Source organism: Oncorhynchus gorbuscha, unplaced genomic scaffold (assembly GCF_021184085.1).
Source record: "Oncorhynchus gorbuscha isolate QuinsamMale2020 ecotype Even-year unplaced genomic scaffold, OgorEven_v1.0 Un_scaffold_2934, whole genome shotgun sequence".
In the NCBI taxonomy this organism is placed as follows: Eukaryota; Metazoa; Chordata; class Actinopteri; order Salmoniformes; family Salmonidae; genus Oncorhynchus; species Oncorhynchus gorbuscha.
The window spans coordinates 33,993-57,170 of NW_025745157.1; the positions used below are offsets into that span (position 1 = coordinate 33,993).

The window sequence follows — 23,178 nt, forward strand, 5'->3', positions numbered from 1 at the left end:
TCTGACAGACCCATTTCCCTCAGTGAGGATAATGCTTTCTCTATCGGACAGACCCATTTCCCTCAGTGAGGATAATGCTTTCTCTATCTGACAGACCCATTTCCCTCAGTGAGGATAATGCTTTCCTACATAGTTGGACAGACATGCACTCTCAGACGCACACACACCATCATGCTCGCACACACACACACACACACACACACACACACACACACACACACACACACACACACGCACGCACGCACGCACGCCCGCCCGCCCGCCCGCCCCGCCCGCCCCGTGCTCAGTGTGCAATTTGAGTTATTCTGGTTGGAGATATGTCTGCAGGAGTACAGTTCGGTTCAGCTGAGAATAGTGGTGTGTATGTCCTGGTGCACCTGACAGCAGACAGACAGGCTTCATTCCAAATGGCATCCTATTCCCTATTTAGTGCACTACCCATAGGGCTCTCTTCAAAAGTAGTGCACTAGGTAGAGAAGAGAGTGTCATTTGATAGCAGATGGTCAGACAGTGTTAAGAGGGAGTTTAGATGCACTGTCCTGCTCCCATTCCAACCCAGAACAGAGGAGAGCAGGGAAACTGAAGGCCCCTCACTCTCCACTCAACAAGTATGAATGGTGCTCCAGCAGGCTGAAAAGCATGAACCAAACTGCTCTCCCTCTCTCTCACTCTTTCTCTCTCTACCTTCTCTCTCTTTCTCTATCCTCTTTCTCTCTACCCTCTCTTTCTCTACCCTCTCTCTCTCTACCCTCTCTCTCTCTACCCTCTCTCTCTACCCCTCTCTCTCTACCCTCTCTCTCTATGTCTCTCCCATAAATCTCTTGGCCTATTTTGTTATCTGTACAATTTAAGTTATTTGGACAGTAGACAAATACAATGACCATTTATGGGAATGTGGTAACGGGGGATACATTTGGCTTGTACGTCAAATCTCACACAGAGATGAAAGTCTGTCATTTAACGGAATTAGTTGTGGAGGTTGATCTATCACCCCATTTATTGAACACTGTCACGTTGGTATGAAGGGATCGGGAGACAGGCGTAGGAATGCTTGATAAGGGTTTTTATGGACCCACATTACAGCGCGCCATGTAAAGGCACGGGGACGAAGACCAAACAAACATGTATACAAAACACAGGGTTGAGACCCAAACAACAGAGTGAGGATTACCTCGTATAAATACACAAACGCACGATGATACCACACGGGGCGAGACCCGTAATCATCTGCGCAATACACACGGCACGAATGCCAAAACAACACAGCACAGGTACTCACACGACCAACTGACATTGGAGCAATAATCGACAGGACAGTGGTGAACAGAGGGCACACTTATGCAATTACTAATCAATGGGAATAGGGACCAGATGTGCGTAATGACAGTTCTGGAGGGATCTGTGACAAGCACTCTCTTTTCTCTCTCTTCTTCTATTCCTCCTCACCCTTCCTCTCCCTTTGTCAATCTCTCTCCATCTCTTCCTCCCCTTTTCAGATAGTGTCCAACGTCCTGATCTTCTCCTGTACTAACATCGTGGGCGTGTGTACCCACTACCCAGCCGAGGGCTCCCAGAGACAAGCCTTCCAGGAGACCAGGGAATGCATACAGGCTCGCCTCCACTCACAGAGGGAGAACCAGCAGCAGGTACTGTGGTACTGTGGTGTAACCACAGGCAGTAAATTACTTGACATAGTTAGGCCGAGTTACTGCTGATGTAAAAAGGGCTTTTGAAATACAGTTAATTAATGAAATGAAATGCATATATTTCCCAATAACCTAGTAGCCACGGTCTGAGTTACCGTAAGTAACCTTTGGCTTCTGCTCTCTATAGACCAGGGAAGGGCAACTCCAGTCCTGTTCATAGTCAGATTCATGCCTAACGTGAGTAGCTACTACCAAGTGCCATATGCTTTGTTAGTTACCCATCATAAGCGCTGTCTTCACAGTCACTAGATGAATGGTGACAGTAGGGTGGTGGCGGTCATGAAATTTTGTCAGCTGGTGATTGTCAAGCAAATAACTGCCAGTCTCATGGTAATTGACCTTTAATTAATATAAACACATTTAGCATCTCCTGTCTTCCACACATACTGTATATTACAGGCCACTGATGCAGACCTTTGGATCATCTACATGTTAAAAAGTCGAATAAATCCATGTAATAAAGCCTACACCTTCACAATACATCCATTATTTATTTTAGACAGGTCTAAAGAAACATGATATGAAGAAAATGTAGTCTGCTTCAGAAGAACAGAATAGCATCCTCTTGAGTTGTCCTTATGTTAGGTCCTGATCTGGCTGTGCCATATGGCTGTGGGCAACACTGGTTCATTTAGCAGACAATATTTGCTTAGAATTCCATGGCATTATTTTATATTATTTTATAGTATGAAGAATACAGTGGAGCAGAGCTGAATAAAATAGAAAGTATATTTTCTTCAAATGATTTCAGTGAGTGTGCACATGCGGCTACTCTGTGTTGAGTGGTTAACATAGAAGCAGGTACTCCTATATGCTTAATTTATTTATGTAACTTTAGTTGTGATCCAACTCAATCATCAAGTTTGCGGACGACACAACAGTGGTAGGCTTGATTACCAACAACGACGAGACGGCCTACAGGGAGGAGGTGAGGGCCCTTGGAGTGTGGTGTCAGGAAAATAACCTCACACTCAACGTCAACAAAACTAAGGAGATGATTGTGGACTTCAGGAAACAGCAGAGGGAACACCCCCCTATCCACATCGATGGAACAGTAGTGGAGAGGGTAGCTAGTTTTAAGTTCCTCGGCATACACATCACAGACAAACTGAATTGGTCCACTCACACTGACAGCGTCGTGAAGAAGGCGCAGCAGCGCCTATTCAACCTCAGGAGGCTGAAAAAATTCGGCTTGTCACCAAAAGCACTCACAAACTTCTACAGATGCACAATCGAGAGCATCCTGGCGGGCTGTATCACCGCCTGGTACGGCAACTGCTCCGCCCTCAACCGTAAGGCTCTCCAGAGGGTAGTGAGGACTGCACAACGCATCACCGGGGGCAAACTACCTGCCCTCCAGGACACCTACACCACCCGTTGTTACAGGAAGGCCATAAAGATCATCAAGGACATCAACCACCCGAACCACTGCCTGTTCACCCCGCTATCATCCAGAAGGCGAGGTCAGTTGGAGGCGTGCGTGGCCACGCAGTCGTGGGTGAACAGGGAGTACAGGAGAGGGCTCAGAACGCACCCTTGTGGGGCCCCCGTGTTGAGGATCAGCGGGGAGGAGATGTTGTTGCCTACCCTCACCACCTGGGGGCGGCCCGTCAGGAAGTCCAGTACCCAGTTGCACAGGGCGGGGTCGAGACCCAGGGTCTCGAGCTTGATGACGAGCTTGGAGGGTACTATGGTGTTGAATGCCGAGCTGTAGTCGATGAACAGCATTCTCACATAGGTATTCCTTGAAAGCTGGGACCGAGAGACTGAAAAACAGCTTCTATCTCAAGGCCATCAGACTGTTAAATAGCCACCACTAACATTGAGTGGCTGCTGCCAACACACTGTCATTGACACTGACCCAACTCCAGCCATTTTAATAATGGGAATTGATGGAAATGATGTAAATATATCACTAGCCACTTTAAACAATGCTACCTTATATAATGTTACTTACCCTACATTATTCATCTCATATGCATATGTATATACTGTACTCAACATCATCGACTGCATCCTTATGTAACACATGTATCACTAGCCACTTTAACTATGCCACTTTGTTTACTTTGTCTACACACTCATCTCATATGTATATACTGTACTCGATACCATCTACTGTATGCTGCTCTGTACCATCACTCATTCATATATCCTTATGTACATGTTCCTTATCCCCTTACACTGTGTATAAGACAGTAGTTTTTTTTGGAATTGTTAGTTAGATTACTTGTTGGTTATCACTGCATTGTCGGAACTAGAAGCACAAGCATTTCGCTACACTCGCATTAACATCTGCTAACCATGTGTATGTGACAAATAAAATTTGATTTGATTTGATTTGATTTGAAATGTTGGGATATATGTTTAGATTTCTAATACATTCTAAGGCTGCAAGATGCGACTCTAATGAGGATTTGAAAAAAGGTGCATGAAATGCATGAGCTCTGCTTTGTTTTTTTTTACACAGGCTGTACACACTTCATCAGTCTCTCACTCACAATTTGACAAGCACTTGCCTGGTATTTCACGGCTGCATCTCCTTTGTGTGGCATTAATACCCCCCTAAGAAATCCATGCCTTTTGCGGCCAGTGACCAGCCTGCCGATGCCCAGCTCACATTACTCTCAGTCATGTGATCGGGTCTTTCTCACAGGCTACAAGTGAAGACAGACATATCAGGGACACAACTGCACAAGTCTTTATCCTATTCCGAGGCGCATATGGAAGACATTGGAAGATCTGTCCACATTTACTTTTCTTCAGCCAACAAGATGAGTAGGCCTAACGAACAGCAAAAGCACTATCCTATGTCAATCTACCATCCCCCACACTACAAAAGTTGACCTAGTCTATTCCGCGCGAGAAATAAATATTCCAAGCATAGTCTGGGACAGTTGTGGGATACGATAGATCCCAAATAAATACAACCACTAACATCAAAAAAACTGTTTTAAGCAATGAGTCAGACGCAACAGATGAGAACATTTAGCTTAAAATGTTGATAAACTATAAGGTTATTTTTCACATTATAAGTGCAGCAACGCGCACACGGCAGTAGGCTATAAGCGTGAATGTTCCATTTGCAGGAAAACAAATGCGATTATGCATGTTTTGCTTTTATTATAAAGGTGCATTTTTTATGGTGAAAATGATCTTCCCCAAACGTGAAACTCACGCACTGCTTATGTATGCCAGTTAGGCACTACACCTGTTGTAAAGCGGATTAATGTGCTTCATTTAGAGAAATTATGTGGACCCTTTTTTAAAAGGGGGGTAGATCAGCTTTAATAAGATTGTAGCTTCCATCGATGTCATTGTCTGCATCACTTCCAATCGGCCATATATTTTTGGGCAAATATATTTACACTACCGTTCAAATGTTTGGGGTCACTTAGAAATGTCCTTGTTTTTGAAAGAAAAGCACATTCCTCTGTCCAGTGTCTGTGTTCTTTTGCCCATCTTAATCTTTTCTTTTTATTGGCCAGTCTGAGATATGGCTTTTTCTTTGCAACTCTGCCAAGAAGGCCAGCATTCCGGAGTCACCTCTTCACTGTTGAAGTTGAGACTGGTGTTTTGCGGGTACTATTTGACGAAGCTACCAGTTGAGTACTTGTGAGGCATCTGTTTCTCACACTAGATACTCTAATGTACTTGTCCTCTTGCTCAGATGTTCACCGGGGCCTCCCACTCCTCTTTCTATTCTGGTTAGTGCCAGTTTTCACTGTTCTGTGAAGGGAGTAGTACACAGCGTTGTATGAGATCTTCAGTTTCTTGGCATTTCTCGCGTGGAATAGCCTTCATTTCTCAGAACAGGAATAGACTGACGAGTTTCTGAAGAAAGTACTTTGTTTCTGGCCATTTTGAGCCTGTAATAGAACCCACAAATGCTGATGTTCCAGATACTCAACTAATCTAAAGAAGGCTAGTTTTATTGCTTCTTAATTAATCAGCACAACAGTTTTCAGCTGTGCTAACATAATTGCAAATGGGTTTTCTAATGATGAATTAGCCTTTTAAAATGATAAACTTGGATTAGCTAACACAACGTGCCATTGGAACACAGGAGTGATGGTTGCTGATAATGGGCCTTTGTACGCCTATGTAAATATTCCATTAAAAATCAGCTGTTTCCAGCTACAATAGTCATTTACAACATTAACAATGTCTACACTGTCATTTTAATGGATCAAAAAATGTGTTTTCCTTTCAAAAACAAGGACATTTCTAAATGATCCCAAACTTTTGAAAGTTAGTTTACATATACTGTACATACAGTACTAGTCAATAGTTTGGACACACCTACTCATTCAAGGGTTTTCCTTTATTTTTACTATTTTCTACATTCTAGAATAATAGTGAAGGCATCAAAACTATGAAATAACACATATGCAATCATGTAGTAAGCAAAAAGTGTTTAACAAATCAAAATACATTTTATATTTGAGGTTCTTCAAAGTAGCCACCCTTTGCCTTGATGACAGCTTTGCACAATCTTGGCATTCTCTCAACCAGAATGCGTTTCCAACTGTCTTGAAGGAGTTCCCACATATGCAGAGCACTTGGAGAAGCCTAATTACCGTGACTAAACCGTCATGTGGAATTTGACTGTCGTCATGACTTGTGACCGCTGGTGTGGCAGTAATTCGGTCAACGTAACAGCCCTAGGCAACAGTAATAATGACTTCAGCTCTCCAAGCCACTAAGCAGAGAGAGCGATAGAACGACTCATAACCAGCAGCTAATTGTCTAGGATTGACAGGAAGTGAGAGGAGTGTGTGTGGGGTTGGTGGCCTATCCTAGCCCCTTGGTAACACCCGCCCACACATGGCTGCTGCGGCGTAAACAGAACAGGACCTATGTCCCCAATGGCACCATATTCCGTATATAGTGTTCACATGTTAACCAGAGGCTAGTATATATAAGGAATAGAGTGCCAATTGGGATGCAAGCCAAGGCGATAACATCAAGGGCTGGCCCACACTCTTCAGCCAGTGATGACATCTCTCAGCATATAGGGTCACTGTGGCGTGGGCGTCATGGCAATAGAGGGATGGAGAGATGGAGAGAGGGGGTGAGCAGCCATGCGTTCGAGTGCTCAATTACCCAGGTCTTCCCCTGTGGGATAGGCCAAAATCAACATCTCTCCATTTCTCTGTCTCACTGTCTGTCTCGTGTACTTTTTCGCTCTACACTCTCCCTCTCCCCTGCCTCTCTCACTCTCCCCTGCCTCTCTCTCTCTCTCTCTCCCTCTCCCCTTCCTCTCTCTCTCTCCCCTGCCTCTCTCTCTTTCCCTCTCCCCTGCCTCTCTTTCTCTCCCTCTCCCCTGCCCCTCTCTCTCACTCTCCCCTGCCTCTCTCTCTGTCCCTCTCCCCTGCCTATCTCGCTCTCCCTCTCCCCTGCCTCTCTCTCACTCTCCCCTGCCTCTCTCTCTCCCTCTTCCCTGCTTATCTCTCTCTCCCTCTCCCCCGCCTCTCTCTCCCCTCTCTCTCTCCCTTGCCTATATCTCTCTCTCACTCTCCCCTGCCTCTCTCTCTGTCCCTCTCCCCTGCCTATCTCGCTCTCCCTCTCCCCTGCCTCTCTCTCACTCTCCCCTGCCTCTCTCTCTCCCTCTTCCCTGCTTATCTCTCTCTCCCTCTCCCCTGCCTCTCTCTCTCTCCCTCTCTCTCTCCCTTGCCTATATCTCTCTCTCCCTCTCCCCTGCCTCTCTCTCCCTCTCTCTCTCCCTTGCCAATATCTCTCTCTCCCTCTCCCCTGCCTCTCTCTCTCACTCTCCCCTGCCTCTCTCTCTCCCTCTCCCCTGCTTATCTCTCTCTCCCTCTCCCCTGCCTCTCTCTCTCTCCCTTGCCTATATCTCTCTCTCCCTCTCCCCTGCCTATCTCTCTCCCTCTCCCCTGCCTCTCTCTCCCTCTCCCCTGCCTATCTCTCTCTCTCTCTGATTTTCTCTCATTCTCTCTTTCTCTCTTGCTGTCTTCCCTATCCCCCCGTCTCTCTCGCCCTCCATCCATCCTCTCTCTCTGCAGGAGCGTCTCCTGCTCTCCGTGCTTCCCCGTCATGTTGCCATGGAGATGAAAGCTGACATTAACGCCAAGCAGGAAGACATGATGTTTCACAAGATCTACATCCAGAAGCACGACAACGTCAGGTACCAGTCACCACTGACATCATCAGGGAGAAGAGGGACACATGCAGTCAGTGCCATGCTCTAAAGCTATGTCTAGGTCTTTCCCTTCACCAATTACAGTAACATGCTACTTTTATCAGCATTACCTAGCCTCTGAGGTTCAGCTATACATGCTGTCCGTAGTAGGGGTAGGGTCTGTCTGGGGCTTGACTGCAGTGCAGTTCTAGTGGGCGTGGCCAATGGTGCGGTTTTAGAGGCCCTCCTCTTGGCTGCAGAGAGTAAATGTTGCTGTTTGAAAGCTAGTTTCATGCAATTCTACACATTTTGCCATGGGGCTGAGAGAACATTTGACAGCTTTAAAGCTAGTTTCATGCAATTCTACACATTTTGCCATGGGGCAGAGAGAACATTTGACAGCTTTAAAGCTAGTTTTCTGCAATAAAACACATTCTGTCATTTGGCTGAGAGAAAAATGGCAGTTTCAAAGCTAATTTCCTGCAATTCTATACATTTTTTCATTATGCTATCTGAGTAACTCAAACATAACAAATTCAATGGGGGCCCTATGCCAATTTTAGATTCTCACTGACTGGTTTTTATTCTGGTGTTTGTTGGTTCTCAAAGATTACATTTACATTTACATTTAAGTCATTTAGCAGACGCTCTTATCCAGAGCGACTTACAAATTGGTGCATTCACCTTATGACATCCAGTGGAACAGTCCCTTTACAATAGTGCATCTAAATCTTAAGGGGGGTGAGAGGGATTACTTATCCTATCCTAGGTATTCCTTAACGAGGTGGGGTTTCAGGTGTCTCCGGAAGGTGGTGATTGACTCCGCTGTCCTGGCGTCGTGAGGGAGTTTGTTCCACCATTGGGGGCCAGAGCAGCGAACAGTTTTGACTGGGCTGAGCGGGAGCTGTACTTCCTCAGTGGTAGGGAGGCGAGCAGGCCAGAGGTGGATGAACGCAGTGCCCTTGTTTGGGTGTAGGGCCTGATCAGAGCCTGGAGGTACTGAGGTGCCGTTCCCCTCACAGCTCCGTAGGCAAGCACCATGGTCTTGTAGCGGATGCGAGCTTCAACTGGAAGCCAGTGGAGAGAACGGAGGAGCGGGGTGACGTGAGAGAACTTGGGAAGGTTGAACACCAGACGGGCTGCGGCGTTCTGGATGAGTTGAAGGGGTTTAATGGCACAGGCAGGGAGCCCAGCCAACAGCGAGTTGCAGTAATCCAGACGGGAGATGACAAGTGCCTGGATTAGGACCTGCGCCGCTTCCTGTGTGAGGCAGGGTCGTACTCTGCGGATGTTGTAGAGCATGAACCTACAGGAACGGGCCACCGCCTTGATGTTGGTTGAGAAAGACATGGTGTTGTCAGGATCACGCCAAGGTTCTTGGCGCTCTGGGAGGAGGACACAATGGAGTTGTCAACCGTGATGGCGAGATCATGGAACGGGCAGTCCTTCCCCGGGAGGAAGAGCAGCTCCGTCTTGCCGAGGTTCAGCTTGAGGTGGTGATCCGTCATCCACACTGATATGTCTGCCAGACATGCAGAGATGCGATTCGCCACCTGGTCATCAGAAGGGGGAAAGGAGAAGATTAATTGTGTGTCGTCTGCATAGCAATGATAGGAGAGACCATGTGAGGTTATGACAGAGCCAAGTGACTTGGTGTATAGCGAGAATAGGAGAGGGCCAAGAACAGAGCCCTGGGGGACACCAGTGGTGAGAGCGCGTGGTGAGGAGACAGATTCTAGCCACGCCACCTGGTAGGAGCGACCTTTCAGGTAGGACGCAATCCAAGCGTGGGCCGCGCCGGAGATGCCCAACTCGGAGAGGGTGGAGAGGAGGATCTGATGGTTCACAGTATCGAAGGCAGCCGATAGATCTAGAAGGATGAGAGCAGAGGAGAGAGAGTTAGCTTTAGCAGTGCGGAGCGCCTCCGTGATACAGAGGAGAGCAGTCTCAGTTGAATGACTAGTCTTGAAACCTGACTGATTTGGATCAAGAAGGTCATTCAGAGAGAGATAGCGGGAGAGCTGGCCAAGGACGGCACGTTCAAGAGTTTTGGAGAGAAAAGAAAGAAGGGATACTGGTCTGTAGTTGTTGACATCGGAGGGATCGAGTGTAGGTTTTTTCAGAAGGGGTGCAACTCTCGCTCTCTTGAAGACGGAAGGGACGTAGCCAGTGGTCAGGGATGAGTTGATGAGCGAGGTGAGGTAAGGGAGAAGGTCTCCGGAAATGGTCTGGAGAAGAGAGGAGGGGATAGGGTCAAGCGGGCAGGTTGTTGGGCGGCCGGCCGTCACAAGACGCGAGATTTCATCTGAGAGAGAGGGGAGAAAGAGGTCAGAGCACAGGGTAGGGCAGTGTGAGCAGAACCAGCGGTGTCGTTTGACTTAGCAAACGAGGATCGGATGTCGTTGACCTTCTTTTCAAAATGGTTGACGAAGTCATCTGCAGAGGGGGAGGATGGGGGGGGGGAGGATTCAGGAGGGAGGAGAAGGTGGCAAAGAGCTTCCTAGGGTTAGAGGCAGATGCTTGGAATTTAGCGTGGTAGAAAGTGGCTTTAGCAGCAGAGACAGAGGAGGAAAATGTAGAGAGGAGGGAGTGAAAGGATGCCAGGTCCGCAGGGAGGCGGGAGTTTTCCTCCATTTTCGCTCGGCTGCCCGGAGCCCTGTTCTGTGAGCTCGCAATGAGTCATCGAGCCACGGGGCGGGAGGGGAGGACCGAGCCGGCCTGGAGGATAGGGGACATAGAGAGTCAAAGGATGCAGAGAGGGAGGAGAGGAGGGTTGAGGAGGCAGAATCAGGAGATAGGTTGGAGAAGGTTTGAGCGGAGGGAAGAGATGATAGGATGGAAGAGGAGAGAGTAGGGGGAGAGAGAGCGAAGGTTGGGACGGCGCGATACCATCCGAGTAGGGGCAGTGTGGGAGGTGTTGGATGAGAGCGAGAGGGAAAAGGATACAAGGTAGTGGTCGGAGACTTGGAGGGGAGTTGCAATGAGGTTAGTGGAAGAACAGCATCTAGTAAAGATGAGGTCGAGCGTATTGCCTGCCTTGTGAGTAGGGGGGAAGGTGAGAGGGTGAGGTCAAAAGAGGAGAGGAGTGGAAAGAAGGAGGCAGAGAGGAAAGAGTCAAAGGTAGACGTGGGGAGGTTAAAGTCGCCCAGAACTGTGAGAGGTGAGCCGTCCTCAGGAAAGGAGCTTATCAAGGCATCAAGCTCATTGATGAACTCTCCGAGGGAACCTGGAGGGCGATAAATGATAAGGATGTTAAGCTTGAAAGGGCTGGTAACTGTGACAGCATGGAATTCAAAGGAGGCGATAGACAGATGGGTAAGGGGAGAAAGAGAGAATGACCACTTGGGAGAGATGAGGATCCCGGTGCCACCACCCCGCTGACCAGAAGCTCTCGGGGTGTGCGAGAACACGTGGGCGGACGAAGAGAGAGCAGTAGGAGTAGCAGTGTTGTCTGTGGTGATCCATGTTTCCGTCAGTGCCAAGAAGTCGAGGGACTGGAGGGAGGCATAGGCTGAGATGAACTCTGCCTTGTTGACCGCAGATTGGCAGTTCCAGAGGCTACCGGAGACCTGGAACTCCACGTGGGTCGTGCGCGCTGGGACCACCAGAGTAGGGTGGTCCCATAGCTCCATTATCAAGCTAAGCTTGGCTGACTATGTGGCTAATACCCTGCTAACGGGAGGGAGACCTGGGGTAGCAAGCCGCTAACAGCGCCCAGCTGCCCTCAGTACCTCAGTGCCGCTCTGTACCATCACTCATTCATATATCTTTATGTACATATTCCTTATCCCCTTACACTTGTGTGTATAAGACAGTAGTTATGGAATTGTTAGTTAGATTACTTGTTGGTTATTACTGCATTGTCGGAACTAGAAGCACAAGCATTTCGCTACCCTCGCATTAACATCTGCTAACCATGTGTATGTGACAAATAAAATTAGATTTGATTTGATTTGATTAATTGGGGCTCCGCTGAACAGCAGACAGACAACAGGAAAAGAGAGAGACATCTCCTGGCAGGTAGAGAGAGAGAGAGAGAGAGATAGATAGAGTACTCAGTGGCAGTATACCTGACCACTGTGACTGACCCAAACTTAAGGAAAGCTTTGACTATGTACAGACTCAGTGAGCATAGCCTTGCAATTGAGAAAGGCCGCCGTAGGCAGACATGGCTCTCAAGAGAAGACAGGCTATGTGCTCACTGCCCACAAAATGAGGTGGAAACTGAGCTGCACTTCCTAAACTCCTGTCCAATGTATGACCATATTAGAGAGACATATTTCCTTCAGATTACACAGATCCACAAAGAATTCGAAAACAAACCCGATTTTGATAAACACCTATATCTACTGGGTGAAATACCACAGTGTGCCATCACAGCAGAAAGATTTGTGACCAGTTGCCGCAAGAAAAGGTCAACCAGTGAAGAACAAACACCATTGTAAATACAACCCATATTTATGTTTATTTATGTTCCCTTTTGTACTTTAACTATTTGCACATAATTACAACACTGTATATAGACATAATATGACATTTGAAATGTCTTTATTCTTTCGGAAATTCTGCAATGTTTACTGTTAATTATTATTGTTTATTTCACTTTTTTATATTATCTACTTCACTTGCTTTGGCAATATTAATATATGTTTCCCATGCCAATAAATCGCCTTGAATTGAATTGAGAGAGAGAGAGAGATAGAGGACTATTGGCTGTGGAGAAAGAGAGAGAGAGACAGATAGAGGACTATTTGCTGTGGAGAAAGAGAGAGAGAGAGACAGATAGAGGACTATTTGCTGTGGAGAAAGAGAGAGAGAGAGATAGAGGACTATTGGCTGTGGAGAAAGAGAGAGAGAGACAGATAGAGGACTATTGGCTGTGGAGAAAGAGAGAGAGAGAGATAGAGGACTATTGGCTGTGGAGAAAGAGAGAGAGAAATACAGAGAGGGCTCTTGGCTGTGGAGAAAGAGAGAGAGAGAGAGGGCTCTTGGCTATAGAGAGAGAAGGAGAAATAGAGAGAGGGCTCTTGGCTATAGAGAGAGAGAAATAGAGAGAGGGCTCTTGGCTATAGAGAGAGAGAGAGAGAAATAGAGAGAGGGCTCTTGGCTGTGGAGAGAGAGAGAGAGAAATACAGAGAGGGCTCTTGGCTGTGGAGAAAGAGAGAGAGAGACAGATAGAGGACTATTTGCTGTGGAGAAAGAGAGAGAGAAATAGAGAGAGGGCTCTTGGCTGTGGAGAGAGAGAGAAATAGAGAGAGGGCTCTTGGCTATAGAGAGAGAGAGAGAAATAGAGAGAGGGCTCTTGGCTATAGAGAGAGAGAGAGAAATAGAGAGAGGGCTCTTGGCTGTGGAGAGAGATAGAGAGAAATACAGAGACGGCTCTTGGCTGTGGAGAGAGAGAGGAATAGAGAGAGGGCTCTTGGCTGTGGAGAGAGAGAGGAATAGAGAGAGGGCTCTTGGCTATAGAGAGAGAGAGAAATAGAGAGAGGGCTCTTGGCTGTGGAGAGAGAGAGGTATAGAGAGAGGGCTCTTGGCTATAGAGAGAGAGAGAGAAATAGAGAGAGGGCTCTTGGCTATAGAGAGAGAGAGAGAAATAGAGAGAGGGCTATTGGCTATAGAGAGAGAGAGAGAAATAGAGAGAGGGCTCTTGGCTATAGAGAGAGAGAGAGAAATAGAGAGAGGGCTCTTGGCTGTGGAGAGAGAGAGGAGAGGTCTGGGGCTCAAAACCTTACTGGTACATTTAGCTATCAGATCCTTGCTTCCTCTGTAATTTAGCATCAAGGACCTTGGATCCTCTCCATCAATGGGCTTTGAGAGGAATTAAGGAAACAAGGATGGAGAAAAAGTTATTTGACGGCTAGTAATCTTTTCAGACACAGTGTTTCTCTGTGCGCTCCAGTTGGACAGATGAGAAAGAGTGGAGGGTGTACTATACTGTAAGTAGCCTAGCATGTGATGTGAGGTTGCTGAGAGAGCAGATAGCATCTTGTCCTGCAGCATGTCATGTCCCCTGCCCCTCCCGGCTCAGCTCAGCTCAGCCCTGTCCCCTCTGCTGTTAGTCAGGAGACCTCCCTCCTGGTTTCCTGTTCTTGTCCTCCTCTTCCTCCACTGTCTCCTCCACTTCCTCCTCCTCCACTTCCTCCTCCTCCTTGAAAAAAAAGCTGACTACAAGTGTGTTTCTCAAGTTAGCAGCAGTGGGGTGTCGGGATGTGTCGGGATGTGTCGGGATTGAAGCTCATCTTAGTGAAGTGGATGTCTACTAGAAGTCAGAATAGTGGTGCGTTTTTGTTGTGTTACAGTTCGTGCCAGTGTCCCAACCTTTAGACCTTGAGAGGAGTCAGACACATTTAGCTGACTCCTGTCAAGGTCTAAAAGTTGGGACACGTCCTTTGGCTGCAGTGTAGTTGTGCTCCAGTCCACGGTGGCCTCCAGCCTCGCCAGCCTCACAGTAGATTACATTACTTAATATCCCCTCTACAGGACCAGTACTGACACACTCGGACACACTGTTCAGCACAGCATAGCACTGCAGCAAACAGCACAGAAGATTCTGTGGAGATCTGTTTCCATGTGCACACTACAGGAGCATACCACTTAATGTGAAGAGAATCTATTGGATGTTATGCATTCTGGTAGTAAGTGATGTGCGAGTGGACATTGGAACTTAGCCCAGTGTCTCTTCCCAGCTGATGTTGTCAACTGCTGTTGCATAGGATATTGGTGATGTTCGATGGGGTCGATGGAGTTAACTGGGAGATGTCTCTATGAAAATGGTGAATGCATTGGGTAACAAGAAGTGGGCTCATTTCATTTTTTTGGTGTATCTATGGAACAAAAGGAATGTGCTCTGAGCCTCAAGAAGATGTAGGATTGGAATGTGTTGTGTATGGATCTGGGATGCAAGGTGCCTATCAAGGGTGTTATATCTGAGGTGGTGCTAGAGCGAATGCAAAGGATATACAGTACGTGAAGAACTTGATGAAGTGGTTGGTGCACACCGACTGACCCGCATCGTGGATGGAGTGAGGAGGAAGCCCAGTCCATCCACTTTACTGTTGGTTGAAGAAGAGTCTCTGCCTTCTCACATGCATTTGGGATTTATGAAATACCATGTGAGAGCCTTCCTGCCCAAACCCGTGCAGTGTGATAAATGCAAATGATGAAATCATGTGTTGAGTGTATGGAGGGAGGAGCATCATATGGCAGCTGAGTCTAAGTGCTGCAATCGTGGTGGTGAACATGTATCCGAATTCCTGAAGTGTCCTGTAAGGGTGAAGGAGACAGATCTGGCAAGAGTAAGGGCTTCCAGCATGTCTCCTGTCCGGAGGAAGTGAGAAGAGTGGAGGAAAGGAGTGAAGTTGAAGAAGTAACGGTAGTAGGAGAAGAGACACCAGATGATGTTCCTTGTCAACAGAGAGATCCTCACATGTTGCATGTTAAGAAGGTGGACGTTGTAGCGTTTATTGCATTGGCTATCAACTGCACAGTGCAAACAGAGAGGAAATAAGAGGAAATAGGCATCGTTGTGAGTGCGGCTGAGAGTTTTTTGGGACTCTACAAGGAATACTGTCGATGACTGCTCCGTTCTCACATGCCCCTGAGCCTGTGTAGGGATGTGATTTGAACTGTGACTGCAGAATTAGGATGTTTATTTAAATGTTTTATTTTTATTTTGTATGATGTCCGGGTTCCCCCCTCCCTGCAATGGAATATTTTAGTTTCATTACCCTGTACAGTAGTTTGCGGCAATACACCAAGAGGTTGTCGTCGGCCATAAAACCTAAAAGATGAAGAAGAAGCTTAGTCTTCCCAACGCTGAATACAGGTTGTGGGTGATAGAAAACAACCCTCAAAAAGTTGGATATCCCCAGACTTGACTGGATTCCAGAAGGGATTACACATCACCTTGCGAGCCAGCTTAATGTGACTTGCAGACCTGATGTGGCCTGTAAACCATGAGTTTCAGGCCATTGTATTATACTCTCAGGAAAAAAAGGTTTAGATTTTTTCCTAAAGGGGTACAAACACTTAGTCATCCTTTTTACCTTTAGTTACAAGTGCATAATTGTACCCCAGTTCATTCCTCAAGCCACATCAGGCATGCAAGTAGGGTTGCAAAATTCTGGTGAATTCACATTATGAATAGTCACATTATGCTGGCTTGCATAGTGATTTAAAAAAAACTACCTGCAAAAGAGCCTGCTGGGAAATATGATAATGATTGGCATGGTTTTGGTTCAAAGTGATATATATGACTTTTGGGCCCCTGTATTAGGGTAAAAGTAGGCCCTCAACTAAAACTAACCAATACAGTTATGGGTGGTAACTCTATAACTTACTCAAAAGGCAAGGCACTCTGGGAAATATTTGAATAAGGCTTTACACTACGCAGTGTGTTAATTTAACACTGTTGAAGTATCTATATGGGACCAAACACTCAACACGTTCACACTGCCTAGGATATGGATGATGTTCTTACCTAGAGCTACTGCCTAGGATATGGATGATGTTCTTACCTAGAGCTACTAGGATATGGATGATGTTCTTACCTAGAGCTATTGCCTAGGATATGGATGATGTTCTTACCTAGAGCTACTGCCTAGGATATGGATGATGTTCTTACCTAGAGCACTGCTTAGGATATGGATGATGTTCTTACCTAGAGCTACTGCCTAGGATATGGATGATGTTCTTACCTAGAGCTACTAGGATATGGATGATGCCTAGGATATGGATGATGTTCTTACCTAGAGCTACTGCCTAGGATATGGATGATGTTCTTACCTAGAGCTACTGCTTAGGATATGGATGATGTTCTTACCTAGAGCTACTGCTTAGGATATGGATGATGTTCTTACCTAGAGCTATTGCTTAGGATATGGATGATGTTCTTACCTAGAGCTACTGCCTAGGATATGGATGATGTTCTTCTAGAGCTACTTAGGATATGGATGATGTTCTTACCTAGAGCTACTGCCTAGGATATGGATGATGTTCTTACCTAGAGCTATTGCCTAGGATATGGATGATGTTCTTACCTAGAGCTACTGCTTAGGATATGGATGATGTTCTTACCTAGGATATGGAGAGCTACTGCTTAGGATATGGATGATGTTCTTACCTAGAGAGCCTAGGATATGGATGATGTTCTTACCTAGAGCTTAGGATATGGATGATGTTCTTACCTAGAGATGTTAGGATATGGATGAATGCTACTGCTTAGTTCTTTGTACTAGTATGTGATGTTCTTACCTAGAGACTGGGGACAACTCTAGGATATGGATGATGTTCTTACCTAGAGATGTTAGATGTGAATGGCTTAGTTTGTACAGTATGTAACAGACTGGGACAACTCTTGTCTGTGGTGCGTTGCTTGTTTAGGGCTTGGCTTGGACCAGTCTTGACAGGAAGGAGTGCAGCCAGGGACAGAGAGCAGGAAATGCAAACTGACAAGCAGCTCAACGTAATAGCTACACTTTGGTTTGGTTGGACATGACAGGCTCGTTACAACGAGAGAGAGAGATACAGGCGAAATGGACTGGACACTATCCTGATATGACACTGATACTAGAACTGACCTTAAGATGACATGAGGAGTGGTATAAGAACTGTGAAGAGGAGAGGTAGAGAAGTAGGGAGGTAGGGAGAGAGAGAGGGAGGGAGGGAGAGAGCCAGGGAGACAACAGTGCTGAAGGGTCAAGCTATAGAGATGAAAAGAGGATTGTCTGTGACAGTGCCAGGAGGTCCAGAGGAAACGCGGTCAGGGAGCAGGAAGTCTCTGTCTGTCTGTCTGTCTGTCTGTCTGTCTGTCTGTCTGTCTGTCTGTCTGTCTGTCTGTCTGTCTGTCTGTCTGTCTGTCTGTCTGTCTGTCTGTCTGTCTGTCTGTCTGTCTGTCTGTCTGTCTGTCTGTCTGTCTGTCTGTCTGTCTGTCTGTCTGTCTGTCTGTCTGTCTGTCTGTCTGTCTGTCTGTCTGTCTGTCTGTCTGTCTGTCTGTCTGTCTGTCTGTCTGTCCCTGTGTGTGCATTCTTTCCCTGGGAGGTTGTTGGACGCGGTCCCTGGTATGGCTGCTGTATTCATGCGAGCCAAGGCGTAGCTAGCAAGCAAGTGCTGAGGCAAACTGGAACAAACAACTTTCTAACAACGTAATGTCTTTTGCTCTGTTGCAGCTCTGGTGTTACGTTTCAGCTGGAACTCTGGGTTTCAGCGGTTTCAGCCCAAGCTGTAAAAGGGTTGTTATTCCATCCTGGGCCTTGTTTAAGGTTTCTCCATCAAAGTGCAGATTATCCACCACTTGAACTGATTTACAACATATTTACAGTAGTGCAAAACACAGAGTTAGGACAGTGTACCTACCTCATGTGTTGAAGTGATTACACAATAACCAACCATCTGATGTGTTTCTCTCAGTGGTGACGTCCTGTTTTTGTGAATGTATTTTTCTTATGAATGTCCCAAATCAAGGAAACAATGTATAAGGTAATTTATATAGTACCTTATAGTATAGGCCGCTAGTGGTATGGAGCTGGGCTGTGTGTCCCCAGGCAGGGCCGCTAGTGGTATGGAGCTGGGCTGTGTGTCCCCAGGCAGGGCCGCTAGTGGTATGGAGCTGGGCTGTGTGTCCCCAGGCAGGGCCGCTAGTGGTATGGAGCTGGGCTGTGTGTCCCCAGGCAGGGCCGCTAGTGGTATGGAGCTGGGCTGTGTGTCCCCAGGCAGGGCCGCTAGTGGTATGGAGCTGGGCTGTGTGTCCCCAGGCAGGGCTGCTAGTGGTATGGAGCTGGGCTGTGTGTCCCCAGGCAGGGCTGCTAGTGGTATGGAGCTGGGCTGGGCTGTGTGTTCCTGTGAGACTCATGTGAGCCTGTTTATCTCTGAAGCTGCTCTTTTTTTAGGGGCGGCAGGGTAGCCTAGTGGTTAGATCGTTGGACTAGTAAGTGAAAGGATGCAAGTTCAAATTCCTGACTTGACAAGATACAAATCTGTCATTCTGCCACTGAACAGGCAGTTAACCCACTCTTCCTAGGTCGTCATTGAAAATAAGAATTTGTTCTTAACTGACTTGCCTGGTTAAATAAAGGTTAAATAAAGGTTTAAAAAATCCAGTGCTGCTCTTTTTCCAAATAGCATTGAAGTTCACTTAGATTTTTTGTTTGTATCTTTCCAATAGGAAATATATTTGTATTTTTGCTAGGTGATAATTTGGTTTGGCCACATTTTCTGAGTGCTGTCCTGAGGCTCTATGGGGTTGGTTTGGGTTAGTGAACCAAGCATCAGAACCAGCTGACTGAGGGGACTCTTCTCTTGTTTCATCTCTTGACATTGTAGAGCTGTGTGATGAAATTTGATGGCTCTTTTTTCTATTCGAGTAAGGAGGGTTGTATTTACAATGGTGTGTGTTCTTCACTGGTTGCCCTTTTCTCGTGGCAACAGGTCACAAATCTTGCTGCTGTGATGGCACACTGTGGAATTTCACCCAGTAGATATGGGAGTTTTTCAAAATTGGATTTGTTTTCGAATTCTTTGTGGATCTGTGTAATCTGAGGGGAAATATGTCTCTAATATGGTCATACATTGGGCAGGAGTTTAGGAAGTGCAGCTCAGTTTCCACCTCATTTTGTGGGCAGTGAGCACATAGCCTGTCTTCTCTTGAGAGCCATGTCTCCCTACGGCGGCCTTTCTCAATTGCAAGGCTATGCTCACTGAGTCTGTACATAGTCAAAGCTTTCCTTAATTTTGGGTCAGTCACAGTGGTCAGGTATTCTGCCGCTGTGTACTCTCTGTGTAGGGCCAAATAGCATTCTAGTTTGCTCTGTTTTTTTGTTAATTCTTTCCAATGTGTCAAGTAATTATCTTTTTGTTTTCTCATGATTTGGTTGGGTCTAATTGTGCTGCTGTCCTGGGGCTCTGTAGGGTGTGTTTGTGTTTGTGAACAGAGCCCCATGACCAGCTTGCTTAGGGGACTCTTCTCCAGGTTAATCTCTCTGTAGGTGATGGCTTTGTTGTGGAAGGTTTGGGAATCGCTTCCTTTTAGGTGGTTATAGAATTTAACGTCTCTTTTCTGGATTTTGATAATTAGTGGGTATCGGCCTAATTCTGCTCTCTCTCTAACTCTCTCTCTCTCTCTCTCTCTCTCTCTCTCTCTCTCTCTCTCTCTCTCTCTCTCTCTCTCTCTCTCTCTCTCTCTCTCTCTCTCTCTCTCTCTCTCTCTCTCTCCTCTGAGTTCAATGTCTGGGTGGCTGTAAGACAATGAGCACTGTGCTGAGTTCAACATCTGTTTGGCTGTAAGATACGGAGCACTGTGCTGAGTTCAATGTCTGGGTGGCTGTAAGACACTGAGCACTGTGCTGAGTTCAACGTCTGGGTGGCTGTAAGACACTGAGCACTGTGCTGAGTTCAATGTCTGTGTGGCTGTAAGACACTGAGCACTGTGCTGAGTTTAGTTTAGTTTAGTTTATTTTATTTTTACAGGGACAGTGCACATTAATCAACGTTTCAGTAAAAGTGCAGGTTTTAGCCAGCCGGCTAATTTTCAACCGCAGTCCCTGGGCAGGTTATTAAAAACAATTACAATATAGACAATAGCACCATAGAACAAGCAAGACATAGCAACATAGGACAAGCAAGACATAGCATACAGACAGAGCAACATAGAACAAAAAGCAGCAAAACAAAATTCATAAAAGCAATAAAGTGTTTCCACACCTCACAAGCTACAGACAACAGACAACATGGAAAGCGGCAACACACAGCTAGGGACCATGTTCACAAATCTGATTGACCTTTAGCCAGGTCTTCAAGCATTTTGTGAAAGTGTGATATGTGGTGCAGTTATGTGTGTCTGATGGCAGTGTATTCCAGACATGGGAAGCTCTCACAGAGAATGCAGATTTACTAAAGGTGCTTTTCCTTAGGGGAACTATACAGTCACCTCTCATGGCAGACCTTGTGGATCTGCTGCCATATGTCTGGGTTTTCTGTTTAACAAAAATATTGAGTGGGGGGAGCCAGGCCATTAAGGATCTTGAATACAAGACATGCGTCGGTGTATTGCACAAGATTTCCCCAACTCAAGAGCTCATGCTTTCTAAGGATGTGACAATGATGATGGCTATTGGGCTTCCTATCAAGCACTTTGAGAGCCTGTTTGTAGACAGACTGAATAGGTTTTAATGTTGTACAGCAAGCTTGGGCCCAACTAGTCAAGCAGTATGTTAAGTGGGGGAGTATCATAGAATTGAAGTACAGTTTTGCTACCTCTGTAGTCAAACAATTGCGTATAAATCGGAAATTAGCTAGGTTGAATTTGGTTATTTGAATGACCTTTTTCACATGCTTTTTAAAAGAGAGGTTGGAATCAAGTATGATGCCAAGTTCTGGTTGGCTGTAAGATATGGAGCACTGTGCTGAGTTCAATGTCTTGTTGGCTGTAAGACACTGAGCACTGTGCTGAGTTCAACATCTGGTTGGCTGTAAGATATGGAGCACTGTGCTGAGTTCAATGTCTTGTTGGCTGTAAGACACTGAGCACTGTGCTGAGTTCAACATCTGGTTGGCTGTAAGATACGGAGTACTGTGCTGAGTTCAATGTCTTGTTGGCTGTAAGACACTGAGCACTGTGCTGAGTTCAACATCTGGTTGGCTGTAAGATACGGAGTACTGTGCTGAGTTCAATGTCTTGTTGGCTGTAAGACACTGAGCACTGTGCTGAGTTCAATGTCTGGTTGGCTGTAAGATACGGAGCACTGTGCTGAGTTCAATGTCTGGTTGGCTGTAAGATACTGAGCACTGTGCTGAGTTCAATGTCTGGGTGGCTGTAAGATACTGAGCACTGTGCTGAGTTCAATGTCTGGTTGGCCGTAAGATACTGAGCACTGTGCTGAGTTCAATGTCTGGTTGGCCGTAAGATACTGAGCACTGTGCTGAGTTCAATGTCTGATTGGCTGTAAGATACTGAGCACTGTGCTTGCAAGTAACTGGAGATAACTCTCTCTCTCTCTCTGCATTTCTCACTCTCTCTGTGTGTCTCACTCTCTCTATGTGTGTGTGTCTCTCTGTCTCTCTCTCTTTCTGTGTGTTTCTCTCTCTCTCTGTCTCCGTGTCGCTCTCTCTCTGTCTCTATCTCTCTGTGTCTCTCTCTGTCTCTGTGTGTGTCTCTCTCTCTCTGCGTTTCTCACTATTTGTATCTGTGTGTCTCCCTCTCTCTGTGTGTGTCTCCCTCTCTCTGCCTCTGTGTGTGTCTCCCTCTCTCTGTCTCTGTGTGTGTCTCCCTCTCTCTGCCTCTGTGTGTGTCTCTGTCTGTCTCTCTCACTCTGTGTGTGTGTCTCTCTCTTTGTGTGTATGTGTGTCTTGCAGTATCCTGTTTGCAGATATTGAAGGGTTTACCAGTCTGGCGTCCCAGTGTACTGCCCAGGAGCTGGTGATGACTCTCAATGAACTGTTTGCCCGCTTCGATAAGCTGGCTGCGGTGAGAGCACACACATCACACACTCTCTCTCTCACACACTCTCTCTCTCTCTCTCTCTCTCTCTCTCTCTCTCTCTCTCTCTCTCTCTCTCTCTCTCTCTCTCTCTCTCTCTCTCTCTCTCTCTCTCTCTCTCTCTCTCTCTCTCTCTCTCTCTCTCTCTCACACACCACAAGGCTGGATAAGCAACCGGTACATTTTAACATCACACCAAGGACAAGCTCAGCTTCTCAGCTATGTTTTCTGGAAGTCACAAAGAATGATTACTAAAGCTTTCCATTAAAGTTTTTGTTTGATTTTTCTCTTAAGTTGCATATGATCACCCTGTGTTTTTCCACCCCACTACCCCATTAACATTATGGCCTTGAATGCTAAATAACAAAGAATCAAGCACACACACACAATAGCCTATGTTGTGTCTTTTACAGTACACACAACATTGTTATTTTCTCTTTTAGTGATAATTAAAATGTAGGGGCGGCGGCTCATTTTAATATTTGGGGTTTGTTCACAGCTATTTTTGTGCAACCGTGAGTGAGAGTGTCATTTCAGTTGATCTAATATGTTGTGCTATGCCAGTACATGTTATATATGACAATGTCCAGTGATTGTGTCTTGTGAAAGACTCACGTTTGGCCTTGTGTTAATTGAGAATGATTGACTAAGTCAATAGTTCTCATTCTCTCCTCAGGGACTCCCATCTGTTGCAGAGCTAGCATACCTGATTCAACTTGTGAATAAACACAATAATAACATCTGAATAAAAACCCTGTATGGTTCTACAAAGAATCTTTGAGATTGAGAAAGGTTCTTTACAGAACCATTATCTATAAAGAACCATAAAAATGGGTTCTATATAGCCCCAAAAGGGTTGTAAC

General features: G+C 46.2%; 1 long non-coding RNA gene across 1 annotated transcript; it reads left to right on the plus strand.

Moving 5' to 3' along the window:
* The first annotated feature begins 1,527 nt into the window (after window positions 1–1,527).
* Window positions 1,528–22,304, plus strand: LOC124017619. Its single transcript, XR_006835514.1, has 3 exons — window positions 1,528–1,646; window positions 7,730–7,851; window positions 22,192–22,304. It is a non-coding gene; the product is annotated as an uncharacterized LOC124017619 (long non-coding RNA).
* Window positions 22,305–23,178: the final 874 nt, after the last annotated feature.